At 44.9% G+C, this 25782-nt stretch overlaps 1 long non-coding RNA gene across 2 annotated transcripts; it reads right to left on the bottom strand.

Annotated features, from left to right (window-relative positions):
• Window positions 1-102: 102 nt before the first annotated feature.
• LOC120397568 lies at window positions 103-25782 on the bottom strand. Of its 2 annotated transcripts, XR_005593868.1 has the most exons (5): window positions 25729-25782; window positions 21698-21807; window positions 5986-6108; window positions 1270-1509; window positions 103-198 (listed from the first exon to the last, which is right to left on the bottom strand). It is a non-coding gene; the product is annotated as an uncharacterized LOC120397568 (long non-coding RNA). The 2 variants fall into 2 exon arrangements; XR_005593867.1 differs by lacking the exon at window positions 103-198 and having other exon boundaries at window positions 1006-1509.

Raw genomic sequence — 25782 nt, 5'->3', positions numbered from 1 at the left:
TGCTTCCACCTCCATTTCTCTGAAGAGAGCTATTGAATATTTATACTCTCCTCTATTCTTACACCTTTACAATTACTTAAAATGCATTCCTCTTTTTACCTCTGTTTTTCATTGTGTTTCCTCTTTTGGTGCAAAAACAATTACTCTTCTGGATTCAAGATTTTTTCCCCTTAAGTGTCCTTTTTTAATAACGAGGTCCTGTTAGCAAATATGTATAAATAAATATTTACTATATTGATATGCACAACTAAATTGGATTATTGCAATGTACTTGGCACAACCCTTGGTGAGCACTTGGAAGTTATGGCTGCAGATTGCAGATGACTGCCAATTATATAGCATTAGCAGCAGGAAACATACTATGCCAGTTCCCTAGGATTTCAAAAGGCTTCTTTTGGCTTTGGGGTACATTTTAAGAAGTTACTGATCTACAGAGACCTCACTTAGGGCCTGGCTGCTTGGGACACCACTTCTGTATTTACTGTCGCTGCATATTAGGCCCAGTGAGGCACTCCAGCTAACAGAATTTATTTTGTGTGTTGACAGCTGATGTCAAAGCACTCTCAGTGGAAGCCTTCCCCCAACTCTGGAATTCAGTTCCCTGCTTGGTACAACAAAACACTGTTCAAAGTCTGATGACCTTCCAGCCACTGTGCATGGCCCATCTCTTTTCTCAAGTGTTTCTTTGAAAGTATGTGTAGGTGGGGTGAATCATTGTTTGTTTGTAGGGCAATGTCCCTTTTTTCTGCTCCTTGTAATAGCAGCAAAAATATACAATACTATATTTTAAATTCTGCTATACTCTGTGAGATAATTCTGATAGGGAGCATTTAAAGTACAACATATTTAGTCAGACTTTTAGATCAAGGACTTTTTTCCAGGGAACAAAGGAAAAAATCACATAACACAACACCTTATATCCCTGTATATTTAGCAAGACTCCTGTAATTTGAGAGCCAGAGCTAAATTTGTCCCTGCTGTAGCTCTGTGAACTTCAGTGGTGCATGCCAAAGGCGAATATGAGTGAGTAAGTACATGGAGAGTAGGTACTCACAAAAAAAACACATTCACCACAGGTGAGATTCTTGACTTGGATGTCTTTAGCCTAGCTAATGAGTCTCCCACCATTACAGTGTCTTTCTTCTATTGCCTGTACAGTGTTTGAGGTAGGTGTACATTTCTGCCTATATAAACTCAAATCAGCTTATTTATTTGAGCTCAGGCATGTTTGCTTGCCACTACCTTCCTTATTTACGACTACCCACTTACATTTTTTCTTCTTTTTCTGTAAAGCATATAATCTTACAGAGGCAGCTTGTCTGTTCTGACAGCCAGCGTTAGCTGAGAAACGTTGCAGTCCTGCTGAATTCTTCTGCATCTCCCCACTCCACACACACTCATTTATCATTTTGCTACCAGTTCTGCTGCAGCAGCAGCAGCAGCAAGGTGAAGCCGTGATCTCTGGTTTTGCATACTGGCTTACAGCTGCTTTCAGTGCAGTATAACAGCCTAGAAGAGAGAGGAGACAGTGCTCTTGTCAGTGCAGGAACAGTAACTTTGATTTGTTTCCCACTGCAAAGTGAGCTTTGATAAAATATGCTGTTTTGATGCTTTGATGATCCAGAACAACCTGTCTATTTTCTGTTCAACTGTTTCCTGAGTTTCAGCCAGGCACAGACATAGTACAATGGGACAGTTATTCAGAGCATTGTGAGATAATGAAACATGTAAATATTCAAAGAGTATTTGTAGCATTCATATAGGGCATTGATGTTTTTTAACAGAAGCAGGGTCTGTTTCTCATTAACACTAACTCCCTTTTTAAGTCACTCTAGCAGGGTAAGGGGTCATTAAAGTGTATGATTATTACTATGTATTCATAATACTGGTTCACCTAGGAGCCATGTAAAGGTAATTAAACTGACTTGTACAGCACGTCAAAAATTTCCAAACTTTCCACTTCCCTTTCTCCCATTATATTTTAAAACCAGCTAATGTAAGGTTAATTAGCAGTACTAATATCACGTCACTCCTTCAGCAGTAGCCGGTTTCAAGGAAAAACAGCAGATACCAAATTCAAAAGGTTAAAGCAAACCTACTGGGACTGAAAGTCTGCTTGCGAAGAGATAATGTAACAAAGACAACCATAACATAAATTTATATATGATGTGAGGAGTGGTTTTTTTAAGGGCCAGGATCTAAAAGGGTCTCAAGAAATATACTTGGACTGCACACACTTCTTTGGAGTGTATAAGCAAAACACAGTAAGGGCTACATTTTCCAAAGGGCATCCCAAATGTGTACCCAGAAAGGTTACAGGCACCCCCCTTTTTCAATGCATAAAACCCACGTGTGTTCTTGCAAATCAGGCAACTGCAACTATAATTATATATGCCCCTTTTGTATCAAAAAGAGCATTGTCCGTATATCCATTTGAGCATTATATAGGTGCTAATTATCGACAACTGAATTTTTATTTAAAGTAATCATTATATAATAGCAGTTCACATACAGTAGTAGTTTCAGACACCGCAACTACTCACTGCACTTATTTTGCACACTAGAAAATCCACAGAACAATGGAGGATAACAGTGTAAGTACAAAATATTTGATAATTTAATACTTTGCATATGCCATAGTCACAAAGTGTCCTACAAAGATGTGATATAGCGAGGTCTGTGTTGGAATTGTAAGCTATCGCTTTACAAGAGGGAGGTATTTCCTAGTCTTGCTTAGAGGCTAGGGGGCCTTGTAGCAAAGCATGTGAAGGGAAGCATACCAAAAAGAGCTAGGCTTGTGCAAGGAGGGGTGAGTTGTTCCTCACTGCTTTAGGGAGCAGCCTGTTTTCTCTTTGTCTGTTATTGAGGTCTTGTGTGAATTATCATTCTGAATTCTAAGAAATAAAATAGTTTTACATGGAAGCCTTGCAACAAAAGCATTTATGTTTTTAATCTAACTTCTCTGTGTGTATCCTGAGAATGTAACAAATGAGGGGCCAGATATTATCCTTATTTTACAGAGGAGAAACTGAAACAGAAGCTATGTCTACACGATAAGCTAGGGGAGTGAGTCTCCTGCTCATGTTCACATACTTGTTCTATCTCTCATCACACTAGCATGAGTATAAATAGGAGTGCAGCCATGGTAGCACTGGTAGCAGCAGCAGAGGCACAGCTGAACCATGTCCAGTACAAATCTGCCTGAAACCAGTGGGTACATACCGGTTAGAGCTAGTGCAAGTGTGTGTACACAAACAGGAGACTGATACCCCAGCTCATAGTGTAGACCAGGGATCGGCAACCTTTGGCATGCGGCTTGGCAGGGTAAGCCCCCTGGCGGGCCGGGCCAGTTTGTTTACCTGCCGCCTCCACAGGTTCATCCAATCACGGCTCTCACTGGCCACGGTTCGCCGTCCCAGGCCAATGGGGGCGGTGGGAAGCCGTGGCGAGTGCATCCCTCGGCCCACACTGCTTCCCGCCGCCCCCATTGGCCTGCGATGGTGAACCATGGCCAGTGGGGGCCGTGATCGGCCGTACCTGCAGAAGCGGCAGGTAAACAAACTGGCCTGGCCTGGCCTGGCCTGCCAGGGGGCTTACTCTGGCAAGCTGCATGCCAAAGGTTGCTGATCACTGGTGTAGACATAACCAGAGTTTAACTGATTTAACCAAGGGCACAGAGAGATGACTCAGAATTAGGCCTAAAATAGAGGGCTGGGTCCCATTCTGAATGTCCTAAACACTTCATCACGTTGGTACTTTATCTATGAAAGATCTGGATCAAAATTAAGACACAAAAAGGGAACATACACACTGAAGATAAGAGAGGTGAAATGTTTTAAGCTAGAAAACCTAATTTATGACTTTATTACAGTTGGGCAGATTGAGACTATAGCACCTAGTGCAGCTGACACAGAGAGATCCCCATCTTCAGTTCTTTGAGGTTTGCTTATTTATTTATTTTGCAATTCTGCTATGCTAAGCAATTTCAGAGATTACATCAACCATTCATAAGTGAATTTTTGGAATGCTGACCTCTCCCCTGATTTAATTCATTGCTTTTTGGAGATGGTAAAGAGTAGTACCCCAACAAAATAAAATGGTATGAGAAACTAGTCATGATCTCCTTGAGACACCTATTGCTAGCACTGAATGAGTGCACCTATTCTACCCTGATGATGCAGCCACTTCCACAGCTGCAGTTGGAGAGGTCTGAGCAACAGGATCAACTGAAAGCACCTTTCTATGCCTGTTGCTTGATGTGTTGAACTGCAATGGTGTCCGGGGATTGCTGTGACACACCTTTCAAGTCTGTGCATTTCAGCAGGAATGTTGTGGTCTCCCACATGCAATTTTGACACTAATTGAGTAAGGGGAGGCTTAGCTGAATGCCCTGGCAAGCTATTGGGAGAAGAGGGCTCATGTGCTGCAACTGCTCCTCTGAGATGTCAGTCTCACTGTTCTGATCAGAGCAGCTGCATGTTTACGGAGCAGCATTGATCTCAGCCACAAGCCAGTCAAAAAAAGCCTTTTGGTTTTGATAGGCAGCAGCATGATCCAGTGGATAAGGTCCTTGAACAAGAGTCAGGAGAATTCAGTTCTGTCCCAAACTACTGAGCTACCACCAAGCTACTGTCTGAGATTATGCATGTCACTTCATCTCTTCAGGTCGCAGTGTCCCCATCTGTAGAACAGGGATAATGGTATTTATTTTCTTTTGTAAAGTGCTTTGAAATGTATGGATTAATAGTGTACAAAGGTGAAATATTGCCAAGTGTTAGGAGTTTTTTAAATAAAAGAAGAGATGGATGAAGGTGATCACTGCCTTCCAAAGAGAGTCTGAATACTGGGGATGCATTAAATTAATCGTATTTATTGGACTTCTTCAGCCGTGGCACAAACTTGCCTTTTAATTAAGAATGTCGTCATGAGGAGGAGCATTTGAATTTCAGTGGCATTGTGACATCCAGTTTACATGTATTGAATCCATAATCTTACAACATGGCCTGTTAACAGAGCACTGGGACAACAAGAATATGTGAATGCATTTTGGGTAGAATATTTGAATCATGTGATGGACCCATAAAAAACTATATTGCTTGAATATATATGTTATCTGCTGCAACATACCCCCAGAAGATATTCTGCTTATGGCAGCAAAGAGAATCATTGCAGAGCTTCAAATGAGATTATCCCAATTTTTTAAAAAGTATATACTGGTATACATATATATATCCCTCTCATAGGTGCTGGAATTAGTGGTGCTGGGGGTGCTACCACACCCCCTGGCTTGAAGTGGTTTTCATCAAGTACAGGATTTACAGTTTGGTTCAGTAGCTTTTAATAACCCCACTATACAAATTGGTCCAGCACCCCTGCTCCCTCCTTTCAGCACATAAATCCTAAAGACCTACTTTTATTTAACCTTTTATGTTAAACATCAGAGACAAAGAGATGGAAAATGACTATGCGTGTGTTTTTGATTTAACGGTTGATGTTACTTAGTGGTAACGTACCACTTAACTCTACCCAAGCCTATTTTTCAATGATCTATATCTTCTTATAAGATAAATATACACCACAATATATTATTAAACAAAGTATATTGCCATGAAAACATTTCCCTGCCTCATAATGCAATTGCTGCAAGGGTCAGCTTTTGTAAATCATTATACGTTGACATGGATTTAACTGACAAGAAAACTTTCTGATCATTTTCTGGGCCGTGAACCACTGACTTCTATAATTTCACATATGTCCCATTAAAAAAAAAACTATAGTTCCTATTAATGATGTAATAGTGTAACTGTTTGTTTTTAACAGCTATTGAAAATCAGTCTATTAAATGTTGGAGGGTTGTTCACAAAGTTACCCCGATCCTCTTAAAAACTGTGAATTTGTCAGTGGCCTGTTCCATATAAAGTTTTTTCCTTCAAACCAAAGAGTATCAGGACATTGGGGCTAATGTAACAGGAGTCTTGTACTTACACTTCTGGCCTGTGCAGTCACTCAAACGCTGTCGTTGTTGAGCAACAATCATTAATTAGGTCTCTGTGGGAATAGCTCCAAGTCTATTGTGCACTGAAGGATCCCCAGGCACCACTGCCGTACCTACAAACACATTGCTTAACTTTTATTAACCATTAAAACAAAAATTCAAAAAGCCGAAGATAAAGTTCCGTTCTTACCTAATAAGAAGTCAGCTCCCTTCTTATTAAGAGTTCTGCAATTGCTTGTCTGACTCCAGAGATTGATTTTTCTTGAAGGTGCAGGGCAGAACATTAGTTGCAGTGCTAGATATACCTTTCTATTCCTAGAAACCCCAAAATATAGTAGAACCTCAGAGTTACGAACACCTTGGGAATGGAGGTTGTTCATAATTCTGAAATGTTTTTAGCTCTGAACAAAATGTTATGGCTGGTCTTTCCAAATTTTACAACTGAACATTGACTTAATACAGCTTTGAAACTTTACTTTGCAGAAGAAAAATGCTATTTTTCCATTCATTTTTTAGTAGTTTACATTTAACACAGTATTGTACTGTATTTGGTTTTTTTGTTTGTTTTTTGTCTCCTACTGCCCGATGGTGTACTTCCAGTTCCAAATGAGGTGTGTGGTTTACTGGTCAGTTCGTAACTCTGGTGTTCATAACTCAGAGGTTCTACTGTACACATGCGGGGAGCAACTGCCCTGTACTTGGTGTAGTCATTTATACCAGTGCAGAGTGAGCACAAAAATGGATGTAGAATGCTATCAAATCACAATGTGAACTAGGTCCTATGACTCCATCTTAGCCTATAAGCATACACTGATATGACATGTACCAGATAAACCTGGTATAAAAAGCATATCTAACTATATATCATATACTCCTGTTTATCCAAAACCCTATTATCCAAACCGCCGCATTATCTGAATCTCTTTCTTATCCCCCAGCATGAGATACATGAGATGCATGCTGCAGAGGGATTCAGATAATGCAAATGAATAATAAAGCAGAATCCCCCAGTCAGGACTGTGAAGAAGAGGAGGACCACAAGTCCCTAGCCACAGGGGAGGCCACCCTACTGCTGAATGGCTCCTCCCTCTTGCTTATCTGAATTCCTAATTATCCAAATAAAATCCATGTCCTCCATTCTATTCAAGTAATTGGGATTGTACTGTAGTAGTGAGAATTTATTGTAATTTAGACATGTTTTTTCCCCAAGATGGTTTAACAGTAAGGACATGAAATTCCAGAGTGAGAATTGCAAGAAATCTGACACAAAACAAAGTCAAGTATTTATGTTCAGTTCAATTGCCCAAGAGACCTGTAACCTCTATTCTTTTTTACTAAGGCCTTATCTACACTAAAGGGAAAAGTTGATCTAAACTCAAATCGATGTAGTTTAGATCTACTTACCACAGGGTCTACACTAAGCGACATCGACGAGGGACTCCCCTTACTTTTCTCGATCAAGTGAAATACAGGAGTTGATGAGAGAGCAATTGGCAGTTGATTTAGCAGGTCTTCACTAGACCCGCTAAATCAACCACTGATTCACTGATTGCTGCAGTGTCGTTCCTCCGGTAAGTGTAGACAAGTCCTAACAGCGGCTATAGACTTCTCTCCAGCAGCTTGTGATCATTATGACATTGCAGTCCTCAGGGCACCATCTGTCGCTTACTCATGTCAAAGTTCCTTTGTTCAAGAGTTCCTGCCTGAAGATCTGAGCTTGCAAGCAGAGCTCCTGAACTTAGTCAAACTTCTTTACACATTTCTCCAGAGTGGGGGGCCAAAGACAATCTCCCAATGTTGCTCAAATCCACTGAATTAGAAGCATTGCTGGACTCCTGGAGAGACCTCTAGCTGGAATTAACCCTTAAGGTTTCATACAGCCACCCACACCACAATACCCACCACATCCACATAAACATATATATAACATTCATAAAATTAATACATATACAGAGCTCTATCATATTCTTCATAGCTATTCATTATGTAGTGATAATATTATGTTGCATCGCAGGCGTATATGAACAAAGCTCTTCAGTCAGTTTGATTGGCAGCAAAAGTCATTTATTTCTCTCCAGCATACATCTTTATACTCTTGAAGCAGGCAAGCAAGCAGTTGCTAATTGGTTAACAAAATTAACACACCCGCAGCTGTAACTTCATAGAACTAGCCAAGGCCAACTTCTCAAAACAAAGCTCAAAGCCTAATTAACCCATCCTAAAAACCTAAACATCTTAGCTTCCCACACTACCAACTGCCAAGCTAGCAAAATATTCCCAACACCTCCCCCCTCTACCCAAAATCAAAAAGGAGGGAAAGAAAAAAGGAATAAAAACATAAGCAAAACATTTCCAACTTATTACAGCATAACACCACAATCTATCACAAGCCAAAATTAAAACTTTATAAAGCCAACCTATATAACCATGCAATTCTTAACATAACCCCAACAACACCAAACAAAAACAAAGCACAACAAATAAATGGTGTAAATTCTACAGGATTCCCCCCTTCTCTATAGCACACCAACTTGTGGCAAACTTCTATTACCAAATCATCCCTCAGATGTCAGGCGATCAAACTGACATTGGGGGGGGGGGGTCCTAGAAAAACACAACATAAACCACATAAAACGCAAAAAACAATTCTGGCCAGAAACACAAACAAATAAACACCACAAAACAAACATAAAACACATAACATAAATTTAACTCTGTAAACAAATGCATGGTATATCAAGTACTAAGCAGCTAACATCCATATTCCTCAATTATCTAAAATACAAAAACAAATATACCCCTACTGGGCAATCAATCATTACTTAAAATACACAAATACCCTTATTAATTTCAGACAAAACAGGGGAATCACTTCATCAAGTAAATCATTTACAGGAATACAATTGCATCTTGGCTTACTTCTAAATTCAAAGCTATTAACAGCTTAAAAAATTTTTTACTTTTAACTTCTACTTTTAAACACAAACAAAAAACATCACCACTTATATGCCCTTAAGCCTAATACAATTTCAATTACATAGCACTATATACATTCTTCAGCTAATACAACAAAATTATTTATAACCAAACAATTACAAACTAATAACTTTACCTAAATTTATTTACAAACATTTCAAAAACACCAAAACTTTACTCTTTAGCAACTTTGCAAAATTCAACTGCTGTTCCCTCTAGCAATCACAGAGTTAACTTTTACTCTGCCTAACATTACTCGCTTGTAGTTAATTACCTTCTCTATCAACTACACCCTCAAGGTTATCAACCAGTTTTCCAAGCTTCTTGTCTGTTGCCCGCCGCCTGGGCCCGATCCTTTTTTCCTCTTCAAGTTCTCTATCTATCGCGTGCCTGCCTGGGCCCGATCCAAAGCACTTTACATAAAGGTATTTTGGGTCACATAAATTCAAAGCCATTCTCCCAAATTACCTAAATTTATGCCTAAATAACACCATAAACTCCCCAAACCCTTTGAGAATACTCAACAAACCTTTTGGCTGAGTTTTCTCAAAGTTTAAAACAAAAACAATTAGGCTCTAAAAACAGGGGTAGTAATGGGGTAATACCATTTACAATCCAATTAGGAGGGCAATACATGCTAAAAAAATCCACAACACAGGGCGCAGCCTGTAAAATAAACCCCAAAATCCAATCAATACCACATTTTTTAGCAGGAGTCCCAAATTTTTTCCTGCCAGTGTGCAATTCTTTGCTTCTTTACCAGGGTCAGTTCTCAATGCCCTTTTAGTCAGGAATTTCTAGACATTGGCAATATCAATGATGTGAGTGTTTTTTCTTCTGTTCCACCACCATCGTGGTTCAAGTTCTACGGGGGAAATTATCAGGATATCATCCTATACATTCAGGCAAAGCAAAAATTATTTCAATCAATTAAATCAATCAGGGAGGATCAAACAAACGGGATCCTGGCACAGCTAACAAGCAGTTGTTCTCCAGGGGCTCAGGGTGTGGACATCTTGTTGCTTTCTCAGTCATTCCATCCACCATTGCAGCAGTCATCTCTAATACTGACACTGTTGCAGTTTCTTCAGTCCTACTGTTTGCAGCCTCAAATCCTGAATGAGCAGTGGTAATATCTTGGACTAGTTCAGGAAATAGTTTTCCAGGCACTGCTTCTAAAGGCTTTAAAGTTTCAGCTGAGGTTTCCATAGATGTTACAGTTTCTGCAATGATTTGTTCTTCAATTGCTGCAGCTGTAACAGGCACAAATGTTTTTTGAGCCCCAGAGCTTTCAATACTAAAAATGGGTGAGCCAGTATCTGCCAGCTGCACAGCTAAATTCTCTTGCTCCTCTTCGTCTCCCTTTCCACACACAGGCAGTTCTTGAGGACACATGGCGCTCTGTAGAGGGGCCCCATTTACAACTGCCCCTGGGCATTCTGATACTAGGTTAGATGGCGCATCTCCTACATCATTCTGCATGGGGGCCTCAGCTGCAACCACTTCAGTGGGCGCTGATTCCAAGGTAAACACAGTATCTTCTACCTCTGTCGTCACAGGTGCCTCAGTTACCCCACTCTGCATTGCATCCCCAATAAAAGCTCCCTGAGTGATCTGCCGCTCATCGGATCCCTGAAGCCGAGCAGTTCGGGTGGGCTTGCGCAAAGTGATGTCCATAGCAAAGGCAGTGTGGGGAGGGCCAGTGGATCCAAACCCTCGAGACCCGCGGTCAATCGGGGTCGATCGGGGCACACATCCCTTGAAAGGTATTAACTGAGCAAGACGTGTACCAGCAGTTATAGTCACAGGGGGACAAAGGGCACGTACCATTATCCCAATATTCCCCGTATAATCGGCATCAATAAGGCCAGGCAAAACAAAAATACCTTGTTTTGATGTTGACGAGCGGCCAATCAAAAGGGCACTCAGGCCAAATCCTAATGGACCATCGGTGTTGGAAGGAAGAACTTGAACCTCGTCAGTCTCTAAAACTACATCTGTCGCTGTGGCCAAATCCACTCCGGCACTGCCACGGGTTGCTCCGGTGAGGTGTTCCAGGCAGCCAGGTTGGCGGGTGGAGGCACTTGTGTCGTCGCGCTCCTCCGAGGGGCGCTCCGTGATCCGTTTCCCGGCAGCGGTGTTCCATCCTTCTTGTAACGCGCCCAACAGTCGGCGGCGCGATGTCCAAACTTATCACATCGTGTGCAAGCGCCAGTTGCAGCTTCAGGTAACACATCAGAGGCCCGCTGCTCATTTTGCATAGGGCAGTCCCGCCGGAAATGCCCGGGTTTTCCGCAACCAAAACAGGGGCCGGCTGGCCGGGTAGGTTTTCTAGCCCCCCGCTGTCGCCCGAGCAGGGGTTGTAATGCCACGGCCAGTGCAGAGGCCTGTGCCTTAGCATGAATTGCTGCCTTATCCGTCTCCTCAAGCATAGCGGCCCTACCACATGCCTCAATCATTTCCATCAGGGTCGCAGTCTTGGGCAAGGTGGCTAATATACGGCGGCAAGTGGGATTTGCATTCTGGGTTGCAAGATCAAGTCCAACTGCAGTTCTGGCCTCTGGCGTCAGATTAGGAGATCTATCAATAGCCTCAAGGCGATCCAAAAAGGTGGAATACGGTTCCGATGGGCCTTGTGTAATTTTAGCATAGGGAGGGGTCGGCTTCCCCATCTGGGGCACCGCTTTAAAGGCAGCCAAAGCCAGTTCCTGTGATTGCTGCAGGATCCGGGGATCGAGGCGGGCTTGCAAATGCGGGTCAACAAAGCGACCGGCTCCCAAAAACATATCAGCAGTGGCCACGCGCCGAGGATCATCATCCGGTAAATCCAAATTGCGGACAAGAGCCAAGTCAACTCTCTTAGCCCAATCATCTTTCCACAACAGTTTCTGTGTAGGTGTAAGAAGCATGTCAGCTAGCTTAATCGCATCGTACGGACACATTGCTTGGCCAGCAAATACCTGTTCAATGATAGACTGTACATACGGATTATCTAGTCCATAAGCCATGATCGATTTCTGTGCCTCACGGATCAACTTCCAGTCCAAAGGGGCCCACCGTCTATGATTAGGGTGTTGAGGGTCTGGCGTAATCACCGGAAAGGCCTCAGGTGTTAGACCTTCAAGGATGGCTTCTCTTAAAACCCCATGCCAGCGCTGTACCGGATCCGGAGGGTCCCCAGTTGGAGGGTCCCCGGGGCCAGGCGGGGCGGAAGGGCAAGTCGGATGAAAGCGCTCGTGAAGATGCGACCGCGATGATCCAGGTGGAGAACCGTGCAACTGGTCCAACTTGTCACACATATGCTGCAGCTGTCGACCCTGGCGCTCCATCTCCTTATAGAAGGCATCAGACTGAGTAAACTGAGTAAACGTAGTCAAATCGGGATATGGGTTCGATGGCACATGTTCCACCCGAGCCTCCTCTGTCCCCCCGCAATCGTGGCACCCCCAGGCCCCGTGGACACGGCATGGCTTTGGAGGGGGTGCATACGGCAAGGCTGTCTCCATAGGCTCGGGCGTATCGGGGGGTAACGGGACCGTAGCAGGATCAATCATGTCGGGGCCGATAGCCACATTGGAGGGTAGTGGAGCCGTAGCAGGGGCAACATCATCCATGGGGAAGGGGTGGGAAGCCAAAGGTATCACCGTGTCCTCACCACCGAAAAACTCTCTGGCTCCAACCGGCAACACAGAAGGCATTCCGGGCGTTGGGCGGCAGAGCTCAGAAAGGGCCGCCTGCACTCCTGCCTCGGCCGCGAGTTTCTACTATCTCCTTCGCCTTATTCCATACTGGACTCAGGGAGAAGGCCTCCTTATCGCCCTGAGCCACCGACTTCCAAAGCTCGGAGCCTAGCCGCTCCCAAACAGTTTTATCAAAAATTGTACTTGGTTGAACAGAAAGTCCCCTTCTCCGTCCCCACCGCAGCAGACGGGATAACGTATCAGAGGGGAGCTTCTCTCCCTGCCGCTCCGCGATGCGCATCAAATATTCATGCACCGTCCTTTCTTCCGCTGATGCAGCGGTTCCCATGTTAGCTGCTCACCTCTGGGCTGGGGTGTGCCTCCTTTTCAGACGCCCTGCGGCTTGCCGCCGACACTGAGCTCAGGTGCGCCTCTTTTCGGACGCCCTGCGGCTCCTAGCCGCTCAACACTGAACTCAGGTGCGCTTCTCTTCGGACGCCCTGCGGCCGCCGCCGACACTGAGCTCAGGTGCGCCTCTTTCGACGCCCTGCGGCTCCTAGCCGCCGACACTGAGACTCAGGTGCGCCTCCTTTTCTTCTTTTCAGTTCAGGCCACCAACACTGTCCTCATTCAATCACGTCGGGGTCACCATTTGTTGCATCGCAGGCGTATATGAACAAAGCTCTTCAGTCAGTTTGATTGGCAGCAAAAGTCATTTATTTCTCTCCAGCATACATCTTTATACTCTTGAAGCAGGCAAGCAAGCAGTTGCTAATTGGTTAACAAAATTAACACACCCGCAGCTGTAACTTCATAGAACTAGCCAAGGCCAACTTCTCAAAACAAAGCTCAAAGCCTAATTAACCCATCCTAAAAACCTAAACATCTTAGCTTCCCACACTACCAACTGCCAAGCTAGCAAAATATTCCCAACAATATTACACTGAAGCTATTATAATACAGTGTCAGTACATACGGTCATTTGAGGAGTAATAGACTGAACCACAAAATAATCATGGCAATCTCCTCTTCATGGCAGGTTGAGTATTACTGGTCTGTATTCTACAGTAGAACTATGTACAGTTCTATGTACAGTATGTACAGTAACTGCTAAAAATATGTGCCTGCTCTGTGACATACAGTACTAGATGCAGCTACAGCCTAAGCAAACTCATTAGTGAGGCCCCACCAAATTCATGGTCTATTTTGATCACTTTCATGATTGTAGGATTTTCTTAAATCATCAATTTCATATTTATATCTGAAATTTCAGGGTGTTATAACCATGGGGGCCCTGACCCAAAAGAGGGTTGTGGGGGGATCATAAGGTTATTGTAGAGGAGGAGTCATAGAATCATAGAATATCAGGGTTGGAAGGGACCTCAGAAGGTCATCTAGTCCAACCCCCTGCTCAAAGCAGGACCAATCCCCAGCTAAATCATCCCAGCCAGGATGTATCCTATCCCTACCCTCCAGCGTATCTACCACTCCTCCCAGTTTAGTAGTGTCGGATTGTTTTGCATAAGAGTGTGGGAAACTGACATGCAAGTCTCAAGGATGAGGCTCGTTCTTATCTGCTGGGAGGCAATAACAGAATAATAAATTAGAGGGTTGGCCAGGATGCTAAATAGCCAATGAAGTTATAGCTGTGCTTGTCTGTACCTTATTAACCAATTAGCAATTGCTTGATTGCCTGTATTAATTGTATAAATGAAATATGCTGGAGAGAAATAAAGGACTTAGCTGCCAATCATACTGACTGAAGAGCTTTGTTCATGCCCGCTTGAGAGGCACCGAGACGCAACAAATGGTGACCCCGACGTGATTCGTATTGAATCATGATAGTGTCGGGAGCCTGAGCCCAGAGGCGAACGGCCAGGAGCCTGAGCCCAGAGGCGGGGAGTGCCTATCCGACGTGATTCGTATCGAATGCTGAAAGTGTCGGTGGCCTAGTCTCGGTGGCCTGTTCCAGGCGGAAGAGCCGCGGCGGGGAGTGCTGGAGAAGGGCCGGCCCCCGGGCGTCCAAAGGAGAGGCGCATCTGAGCTCAGAGGTGAGCGGCTAATATGGGAACCGCTGCATCAGCGGAAGAAAAGATAACACAGAAGCCTTTATTGCACATTATGAAGCGGCAGGGAGAAAGGCTCCCCTCTGATATGTTATCCCGCCCGCTGCGGTGGGGACACAGAAGGGGACTTTTCGTTAAACCAAATACAGTCTTTGATAAAACTGTTTGGGAGCGGCTACGCTCCGAGCTTTGGGAGTCGGTGACTCAGGGCGATAAGGAAGCTTTCTTCCTGAGTCAAGTATGGAGTAAAACAAGGAAGAAAATACAGAAGCCTTTATTGCACATTATGAACCGACAGGGGGAAAGAATTTCCCCTGCTGCACTGATTTACTCATTAAGAAGAGAGGGGGAGTTGGGGAGGCTCCTCCTGACCGGCCTTCAGGCACAGGACGAGGAGGTGCTCCGCTGGAAGCGAGCCCTGGACGGGAAAACTTTGGAGTGCACGGCGCAGGCAGAGGCTCATGCCGTGGCCCCGGAGGTCGTTCGGACCTACAAGCAAGTAAGTTGTTTTGGCAGGAGCCCGGAGAAGGCGTCCCACGCTGGCTGGTCTGAGCCTGGGACAGTGCCGGGAAAACCGTTGTGCTTCTCCGGTATGAGCAGCAACAACTGGGTGTTCTGACACAGGATTTACAGTTTAAAAGAAGCCAAGCAGGGAAAGTAAAGAACATCATGAGTTAATCGAAGACAGCTCATTTTTTTTCTTCTCGCCCCAGTCAAGGACACTAAGACTTGGCAAACAGCCCAGACTAAAGAGAGCTTGACTGGGCCCAAAAAAGCTAATGAGAGCTGCAAAATCCTGCCAGGCACTAACGGACTGTGTTAGCTGTCTCCTTTCACAGGTATGGAAGAGCTGCCCAAAGATTCTAGCAGCCCTGCCATTTTTGCAACCAGGAGACTGACTGGACCCATGATTTTTATTGCAAAAGACCCCTTCACATCAGGAGAATTTTCCTACTGATGATTGGTCTAATTTTTTTTTTAGTTTCATTGTGCTTTTAAACAGCAGCAAAAAAGGACAAGGTAACGTGCTGGCTAATTTCTCCCTTGTCCGCTGCAGCCCCCACGTCCTGATTATTTCCCCCGTAGAAGCTGATCCACGACGGTGGTGGAAAAGAAGAAAAAACATTCACGTTGTTGATATTGCCAAAGTCCAGAAATTTTTGACTAAAAAGACATTGAGAACTGACCCTGGTGAAGAAGCAAAGAATTATACACTGGCAGGAAGAAATTTGGGACTTCTGCTGAGAAATGTGATGTTGTTAAAATGTTTATGTGGTTTATGTTGTGTTTTTCCTGCTAGGACCCACCCCCCCTCAGTGTCAGTTTGATCACCTGACACATGAGGGATGGATTGGTAATAGAAATTTGTCACGATTTGGTGTGCAATAGAGATTGGGGGAACCCTGCAGAATTTACACCATTTATGTGTTTGATTTTTGTGTATTTATGTTTGTTTTGTTTGATGATGTTGGTGTTGTATGTTATGAATTGCATGGTTATGGATAAGCCTTATAGATTGAGGAAGCATTATTTGGTTTTTAGTTTTGTTTTGCTTAATGGGTTATTGTTAATTTTTTTATGTGTTTTTGGAATAGAGGGGAGAATTTCCCTATGCTGCCTTGGTGGAAAATCACAGCTGCGTGGTTACGAGAATAGAGGGATGAGATAATATTGTTATGAGAAAGTAGGGAACTGCCAGAGCGAGGCAAAGGCCAGGTGGCCTAATTGGATCAGATACGGCGCATGGGAAATGGGAAGACAGTAAGCAAGGTGGATTCCGGCGAAGTGGGTCCGGCCTTGGCTGATTTTGGCGCAGAGTGCCATAAATACAATGGCCTTCTGCCTGCTGCCCCATGTTGCTGCAGTGAAAGCCCTTATTGGAAACCTGCTTTGTGGGTGTTTGCACATTGGCAGAACCCTCCTGGCCCCTTGGGCCACTTGCGTTACCTGGAGGAGGGATGTATAGGTAAAAATAGGGCATTGCGGAAGATATTGTTACGGTTTAGTTAGGCAGCTGGTGTTTAGATTTGCTTTTAGTTTTGCTGTGTAATAGATTGTAGTAATGTGATGCTATAAGTTGAAAATGTTTTGCTGTGCCTTCCTTTTTTTTTATTATGAGAAAAGGGGGGAAGTGTCGGATTGTTTTGCATAAGAGTGTGGGAAACTGACATGCAAGTCTCAAGGATGAGGCTCGTTCTTATCTGCTGGGAGGCAATAACAGAATAATAAATTAGAGGGTTGGCCAGGATGCTAAATAGCCAATGAAGTTATAGCTGTGCTTGTCTGTACCTTATTAACCAATTAGCAATTGCTTGATTGCCTGTATTAATTGTATAAATGAAATATGCTGGAGAGAAATAAAGGACTTAGCTGCCAATCATACTGACTGAAGAGCTTTGTTCATGCCCGCTTGAGAGGCACCGAGACGCAACATAGTGTCATCTGCAAACTTGCTGAGAGTACAGTCCACCCCGTCCTCCAGATCATTAATAAAGATATTGAACAAAACCGGCCCCAGGACCGACCCTTGGGGCACTCCGCTTGATATTGGCTGCCAATTAGACATGGAGCCATTGATCACTACCCATTGAGCCTGAGGATCTAGCCAGCTTTCTATCCACCTTATAGTCCATTCATCCAGCCCGAACTTCTTTAACTTGCCATGGTATTGACCCCCTTAATTCTGTGCTACTGATGACAGAGGTGCTGCCTTCAGAGCTGGGCAGCCAGAGAGCAGCGGGCAGTGCAGAAGTAAGGATTGCCTGGTGGGGGGGAGGTGTTCCTCACTTTTGTTGGGGGCAGGACTGGCCTTATGAGTGAGTGATAGCTCAGGACCCTGTGGTCAGGGGGGTGCTGTGGTTCCCCCCCCCCACACACACACACAGCCAGCCCAAGGCCCCTTTAACTCCCAAGTGCAGGGCCTGGAGCTGGGGAGGGGCAGGGCTGGGGGCAAGAGCACCAGAACCATTGTAGAAGTGGGGGCACCACCAGCACCAGAACCAGGGGGCACGAGCCATGCCCCCCACTTTTTAGCATAGACATAGTTTGAGAGATGGGGGCAGAATTGCCCCCCAAAATACAAGCTTCAGGCCAGCACAGCTGCTCCCTTTACAGTGACTCCTCCTCCTGCAGCTGGGTAGCGATGGGGAAAGGAAGCAAGGTGGGTGTTCAGAGCTTCCTGCAATCGGTGGAGGTTCCCAGAGGTGGGTCTGACCTGGTTCCAGGAGCAGACCCTGCAAGAGAAAAGGAAGTCTTGGCCCCCTCCAATGCCGCCAGGACTAGCAGCTGGAGCCCGGCACATGATAGGAGTCCCCAAGCAGGGGCACTCCCAGCCCTACTCCTCGCCAGCAGATTTCACAGGAGAGATCAGATTTCACGCTCTGTGATGCGTTTTTCATGGCGGTGAATTTGGTAGGGCCCTACTCATTAGTTATGGTAGCGCTCTGCTGTGATTTTTTCGCACAAAACTTGTGGAAAAGATTGGTAAGTAAGTGGGGGAAAGCCAAAAACAGAGAGTTTGTTTCTAGTTTCTAAATTATGCAAGTTTTCTTGAGAATCTTGATAAAATTTTGCTCACTAAGAATTTGGGGACTCTGAACTAGAGTTATCTTCAGACAGGGACAGATTACAGGGAGAGAATGACTGAAAATGTTTTCAGCAGAGTGAATGGCGATTTAGCAACTCAGCTCACTGTGGCATTTAGTTATGCACCAGAATGCCCAACCCCTCCTAGCTAACTTTATCAGATCTTGGCTAAAAAGGCTGGTCTCTTATTCCATTTTTTTCAGTTCTGATGTCAGTGTGAGGGAGGAATTACTCCTATGACTGTGGAAGGAAGGTCCCAATAACCAGTGGCTAGATAAATGGAAGGAGGCAGGAAGTAAATGGAAGGGGATTGTTGACCCCTTACTAAAAGCCAGTAGGGGTGTTTTGGTTGGCTAGCTCTCAGTACCAAAAGAAAGGCGAAGAGTCGATGGGAAATCAGGACCCCGAGACTGACAGTCCCCAGGAACAATGGGGAGAGGCCGATGCTCCAGGTCAGCCTGATTGACAGGGCAGGCAGACTAATCAGGGAGTCAGAAAGCTAGGGGGGTCCCATCTTCCATGTGATCTGGAATTGCCTGCGTCAGACAGAGTGGGGCAAGCTAAGGAGAAAGCAGGGGCCCAAGCTGAGCTGGGGAGCGGAGCCGTGCCAGATCCAGAGGGGCCAGAAAAGTATCCAGGAAGCAGGTCAGTGCTAGGAGCAGAGCCACAGAAGCAGCCCAGAGAGCAGACCTGTGCTGGGGGGAGAAATGTAGCAATCAGAGCCAGAGGGGCCAAAGAAGCAGCCCAAGGAGCTGGACGCAGAGCAGCAGCTGCGCTGAGGCAGGGTGGAGCTGGAGCTGGGGCTGGAGCAGTCTGGAGCTGAGTGCGGTGAGCAGCTGGGGAAAGTGAGGGGGACCCTGGGCAGCGGGCCCAGCGCAGGGAGATGTCCCTGGCCAAGATGCCATGCAGGCCAGACTTGGAGGGGGATTGTAACCCTGACAGGGCGGGGGCAATGCTGAGAAGAAGGGTCCTGCCCCCTAGAGCCTGAGGGCGTGTGGCCACCTCCAGAGCAAGTGTCCGACCTGCAGCATCCCTGCAGCCAGCCAGGGCCTGGGCAGGAGGCATGGGATGTGTGAGGGACAGACTGTGAACTTCCCTGACATTCCAGAAACACTGGTTGTGACGTCCCCGTGCCACAGAGCAGGGTGATGTGCTTTCCTTTAACTTTTCCCATTTTTTCCTTTTTTTTAATTGACTGCTGTTTAATAAGTTGTATTTGCTTTGAACTATATGTAATGATCAGTAAGTCGGGGAAGCATCCAGTGACTACCACAAGGTTGGGGGTTGAGCCTGTCAGGAATCCTGGGCTCAACCTTGTTGGGTTTACAAGGACTCTGCCACACAGGGGAGCCCTTGAGGTCAGGCAGGCCTCAGGGTAAAGGAAGTGGGAGTTGGGACTCAGATCCTTTCGCCAGCCCATTTCACCGCGGTAGTGTATAAGCCAGGAAAGTTCCCCACAATAGCAGGACCATTCCCCCACTAACATAAAGGTGCTAACAAAACAACATGAAAGTACTAAAGGATGTGTGGGCATTACTCATGGAGGTCTGAATAACACATTTTGATGTCTATGTCATTTCACATTAGCCCAAGACATTGCACGTATACACTCATGATTTTGAAGATAGAAACAGTGAGTCAAGGAAAAGCTTGAGTCAAAGTGAATGTGAACTAAGTAGAAAGAAATAATTACAGTCACGAATTCATGTCATGGAAGGTGGTAAGACAGGGCAGGGTGAGCAACAGAAGCAGACGAGGGACCTAAGGGGCAAGTGGGTAAAATTGTGAAGACCTGGTGACAAATAAAATGAAGGTTATTTGTATTATCTTTAGCAGCTACATCTAGTCTTCACAGAATCTCCCATGAGAGTTTATTTAAATCTGCTGAGCACTGTCTGTTGATATTATTCTGTAAGAACCTATGCATTATGTATGAGATTGCTGCCCCTTGACTTAAAAAGGTAAAATGCAAATGTTCCCCCATGACTGTGTATGAAACTGGTAGCACTGGTCTTATAGATCTTGTAAGTGGAAGTCAGACATAAAAGAGAGAGTTTGAATTAAAACACAGAAGTCACAATACTAGCAGGACAAACTCTCAATAGGGTTGCTAGATGTCTGGTTTTCGACTGGAACGCCCTGTTGAAAAGGGACCCTGGCGGCTCCGATCAGCACCGCTGACCAGGCCGTTAAAAGTCAGGTCGGCAGAGCAGCAGGGCTAAGGCAGGCTCCCTGCCTGCTGTGGCTCTATGCGCCACATTGCTCCTGTAAGCAGTGGTATCCCCTCTCCAGCTCCTATGTGAAGGGGCAGCCAGGGGACTCTGTGCGCTGCCTCCACCCCAAGGGCCAGCTCTGCAGCTTTCTTTGGCCAGGAACTGTGGCCAATGGGGGCTGTTGGGACAGCACCTGCAGATGGGGCAGTGCACAGAGCCACCTCGCCACAGCTCCACATAGAAGCCGAAGTGGGAACATGCCACTGCTTCCAGGAGCTGCTTGAGATAAGTGCCATTGGGAGCCTGCACCTCTGACCCACCCTCCCATGCCTCAACCCCCTGTCCAAGCCTGAAGCCCCCTCCTGCACCTCTCATTTTTAGCCCCACCCTACAATCCACACACCCTTAGCCAGATCCCATACCCCTCCCACACCCTAACCCCCTGCCTAAGCCCAGAGCCCCTTCCTACACCCTGAACCCCTTGGCTTCACCCCCAAGCCTGGAGCTCCCTCCTGCACCCCAAGCCCCTCATCCCTGGCCCTGACCCAGAGCCTGCACCCCCAACCGGAACTCTCACCCCCTCCTACTCTCCAACCCCCAGCCCCAGCCTAATGAAAAGAAGCGAGTGAGTGAGGATTGGGAGAGCAAGTGACAGAAGGAGGGGGGATGGCGTGAGCGGGGTGTGTGGCCTCAGAAGTGGGGTAGGGACAGGGCCTCGGAGGAGGGGAAGGCAGAGGGTGGGGCAGGGGTGTTTGATTTTGTGCAAGTAGAAAGTTTGAACCTCTTGTGAGTTAGGGTTGCTGAGAAGCATCCAGAAATTGGAACCTGCATTCCAATTTCCTGCATTCCTGGGCTAAAAAAACCTCAGAAGTTGCTTTCTTGAAAAATTTTCAGGTTCTTGTGGTGTTGGCTGAATCATAAATACCATGTGAATAGACTTTTATACAATATTTCAGTGTTTCCATTTCTGATCCTGACCCACAACAAGGTAATGCAGGAAATAAGGAAATGCTAAAAAGAAATTAACTTTTTCATCACTCACTTCAGTTTATGCTTTGAAGAAAAATTTGGGTCAGTACTTGTTTTATTGAGTTTATTTCTCAATCTTAGCCCAAGACACTGGTGCATAAATCAAATAGAGAAGAAAATCTAGGATCCTTAAAATTAAAGAAAGTCTGTTACCTGTATTTGTCTCTGAGCACTATTAGTTTTACATGGTGGAAAAATATCACCCAAGCATTTGTCCAAGTAGTGGAAGATCTTCTCACTTCAGAGTGGGATTTTCTGTTAGTCTGCTTTTAGAGAAGAAATGTTATAAGCCAACATGTATCATGATGTGTCAGTAAATTTGGAATACTATAAAGTTCAGAGATGCTTGAGTCATACATTTTGGTTCAGGCCCATCTCTAGTGAGAAAGGCAGTCTTTTTCTGGTACTTCTCTGGTTACCAAAAGCAGTAACACCAGAAATCTAGAGCCAAGAACCTGTCATCATGAAGTTCACCCAGTTTTACTTGTCCAAAAAAAGTCCATGATCCGAAGTGTTGATTGCTTCTCTGAACTGACCTCCTGACCCTTTTAAGGTTTGCCAATCACTACATAAATTTTTTATACCAGAGGCAGCCACTTCCCATGCATATCCTAATAGCCAGGGTGACTCTGCAGCATCCTGCCGCAGTTTCCCTCTTCAGGATTTCTTAAATAAACCCCAACAGTCCAGAGTACTTGACACATTCCCCTTCTGGACCTCATCTAGTTGTATAGAATTCAAAACAAACTCAGTTCTGAGGCTTCTGCCCTTTTCCCAGGAGAGGATCCAAGCCTTCCAGTTTCACTCTCTGGCTGGAGTCTTGTAGGCCTGAAGCCTCAAACTTATCTACAGCCTTCTGCTCTCTTTAGCATCACTCTGCTACAGCTTCTTCTTATTATTACCTGTCCCTCTCTGGCTCTTTTTAGAGACCAGAAACCCTCCATGGGTATATTTACACAGCCCAGGGCAGCAAGCCTCAGCCAACAGACTGAGGGACACTCTAAAAATAGCTCTATAGACAGCTCTTTGAAGTTGTGGCTCAGACCTGAATCCCCACCCTTCTTCCCAGGCTTCAGAGCCTGAGCCACAACATCTACACAACTATTTTTAGCACAGTACATAAACCCTGCTAGAACAAGTCACTCGACCCAGACGGGGAAGCTTACTGGGCTGTGTAGACATACGTTAACAGGACCCATCAAGAGGCTGTTAATGAAGTGCAGGTGGACTGGACCAATGCCTCTTAAAGGGCTAAGTGCACAAAGTGACACAGAGCACTATTACATGATAAGGCATTCAAGTCACTTTTAACTTAATTGGTCAAGTCAGTTCCACAATCCACCAATGAGCTGTTCCATAGCTATGCTAAGATATGAAATAAGGTCCCAGCCCTGCAAACACATGCTTGCTTAATTTTTAGCACATGAAAAGTCCCATTGACATCACTGACACTACTCACACCCTTCAGGATAAGCATGTAAGTGTTTGCAGGATTGCGGCCTTTGGACAAATCTAAATTGTTTCTCTTGCAATAACAAACCTCTAAAAAAGGGAATTAATTTTGTTTAAAAAGTATGCTGGAGGTTAAAAGGACCCTCTGTATGAATATAATGAAAAATTATCTTTCCACATCACCGAATCTGCTGGCAAAACTGGACACTAATTGGAACACTTGTTGACAACCTCAGCAGAGGCACCATGGATTGCATGAACATGAACCTGCCTCCTATTCTTAAAATGGATCCCTGCATGTTAGGGCTCCCATACGTAGGCTAGGTAGTATGAGGAATGTGCCCTGCTGCTGCCTATGCTGTGTGTGAAGTTTCTTTTCCCCTGAGAATGCAGAAATTAATTCACTTTTCAGCATTGACCTTTTGGAATTTTTTTACAAGTACAAGTTTCACTTTAAAGAACATTTGCTAGTGTTAATCCAGGGAGAAATCAAACACTCACAAATTAGGAATTAGCAATTTATGTCTGTGTGACCCCATCCCTTGTTTACAACACACCATTCAAACTCTGCCTGAATATGGAAATATCCGCTTCCTCATTTGTGTGGTGGTCATCACTCTCATATCTGAGTGCTTCACAGACATTAGTGAATGTATCTTCCCAACACCCCAGTGAGATATTGAGGTTTTTCCATATTCCAATTTAGCTTGGAAAAAGGGATTCATATTTAACATGCAAGCATGTTTCCTTTACCAAACTCTGCATTGATTTTCTTTGAGATCCATGAAGAATCTATTAAGGTTTTGGGCATTATACACAATTATCAAGCTGACTGCAAAGTCTAGAACAAAAATAAAAGATTACTTAGCTTTAGGATATTTCTTTGTCATAACTGTCCCTGGACTCACTACAAAACTATCAGCTAAATGCTGCATATGGTATGCTGTAAAAAAAGCATGATGACAGTTTTCTTCCAGTAGTAGGACCAGTGACTAATGCAGCTCTGCTGTATTTTGTCTCCCTTTGCTTTGATGAGTCACAAGGACTAGGTAATGGTGAACTCAGATCCTTTTCAATCAGAGATTGATTTGAGTACGTTTAAGGGCCATATACACTATAATCCGGATATTACATATTAAAGGAGGCGTACAAAATTACTGCTTTTAACAGTCTTTCCATCTGAAAAATAAATTTAGTGATAAGATGAAATCATTTCTTTTTTCAGAATAGGAGGAGCTTATATATATATATAAACTGCCCTCAATGACTTCAACAGGAATGTGGAGACTGAGTAATAGACAGAAAGGATTTATCATTCAGAGACAAAGCTGCTCAGTACCGAGTATCTGGGTTGATGATTCTGTGGAGGCAGAGGCAAGAACAGGTCATGCACTGGCAGCAGATCCGATTCTCAGGGCTTTATCTATATTACCTGCTGGATCGACGGGCAGCGATCTATCCAGCGGGGGTGAATTTATCATGTCTAGTCTAGACGTGATAAATGGACCGCCGATTGCTCTCCTGTTGACTCCTGTACTCCACCAGTGTGAGAGGCGCAGCGGAGTCGACAGGAGAGTGTCAGCCACCGACTTACCGCAGTGAAGACACCATGGTAAGTAGCTCTAAGTACGTTGACTTCGGCTATGTTATTTACATAGCTGAAGTTGCTTAACTTAGATCGATCCCCCACCCCAGTGTAGACCAGGCCTCAGCTGCTACTGTCTTCATAGCCAAAGTAGCCTCCACGATCTTTGCACCCCCACTCTTGATGATGAATCTGTATAGCAGTACGCCTAAACTAACCATGATCCCCACCCAACTCAAACACCTGACTTACATGATTGCATTGACTGCCTCTTTGAAACTAGGCTATTGAGCTGTCTTATCTATCCCGCTCCCCCATACTCTGGTTTACCACATAGTATCTCAAAGCTCACAAGCTTTAATGTATCTGTGCAACACACCCGTCAGAAGGTAAAGTGCTGTTATCCCCATTTTTCAGAAGGAGAACTGAGGCACAGAAAGACTAAATGGCTTGTCTAAGGTCACACAAGTCTGTAACAGAGCAGGGAACTGAACCCAGGTCCCCATCTAGCATCCTAACCACTGGATCATCCTTCTTTGCACCCCCCCTGAAATCCAGCACTCATAAGCATTGTGCCATGATTTTATAGTCTCTGGAGTAATCTGAGTTCATAAACCAATGAATGGGTTACACCCATCCATGAAGGTAGTTTCCCAGCTATATCTATCTTATCCTTAGTAAGTATTCCAAGTTTATTTCAATACAAGCTACTCCTAGAAATTTGAAATAGTCTCCTTTCTACATAACTGTTTCGGAAGATCACATGAGACAGACCCACTTGAATAGTAATTGTTTATATACAACAGGAGAGTTTTTCTAATGGGTTCAGTTGTCACAGTCTCTGGGTAGGCTGCCCTTTCTGAGTCCTTTTGCAGTCCCCGAGTGTACCCCCTTCAGGTGGCAGGCCCATGTCTCCAGTTTTTTGGGTTGGACAACGTGGTCCAGTTGCTCTCCATGTGTGTCTTGGGTTACAGCCCCCTGATTGTCAACCAGGTTATTTAGCAGGCCCAAAAGGCTTGATACCTTCCAGATGTTGAGATGAGTTCCTGTCTGCATCCTGTAAAACTTGCCCATACCGGTATTGCCCTGGCCTCTTCTTTTGTCATTCAGTGTTGAACGCATTCTAAAACAATATGCATTTCCTCACCTTTTGGGGGCAAAGCCAGACTTTAAGGCACCTGCTCCCCTACATGGTGTAAAC

This window comes from Mauremys reevesii, linkage group 1 (genome assembly GCF_016161935.1).
Source record: "Mauremys reevesii isolate NIE-2019 linkage group 1, ASM1616193v1, whole genome shotgun sequence".
In the NCBI taxonomy this organism is placed as follows: domain Eukaryota; kingdom Metazoa; phylum Chordata; order Testudines; family Geoemydidae; genus Mauremys; species Mauremys reevesii.
Note: the sequence above shows the minus strand (reverse complement) of the source record. Positions and strands in the feature narration are given on the sequence as shown.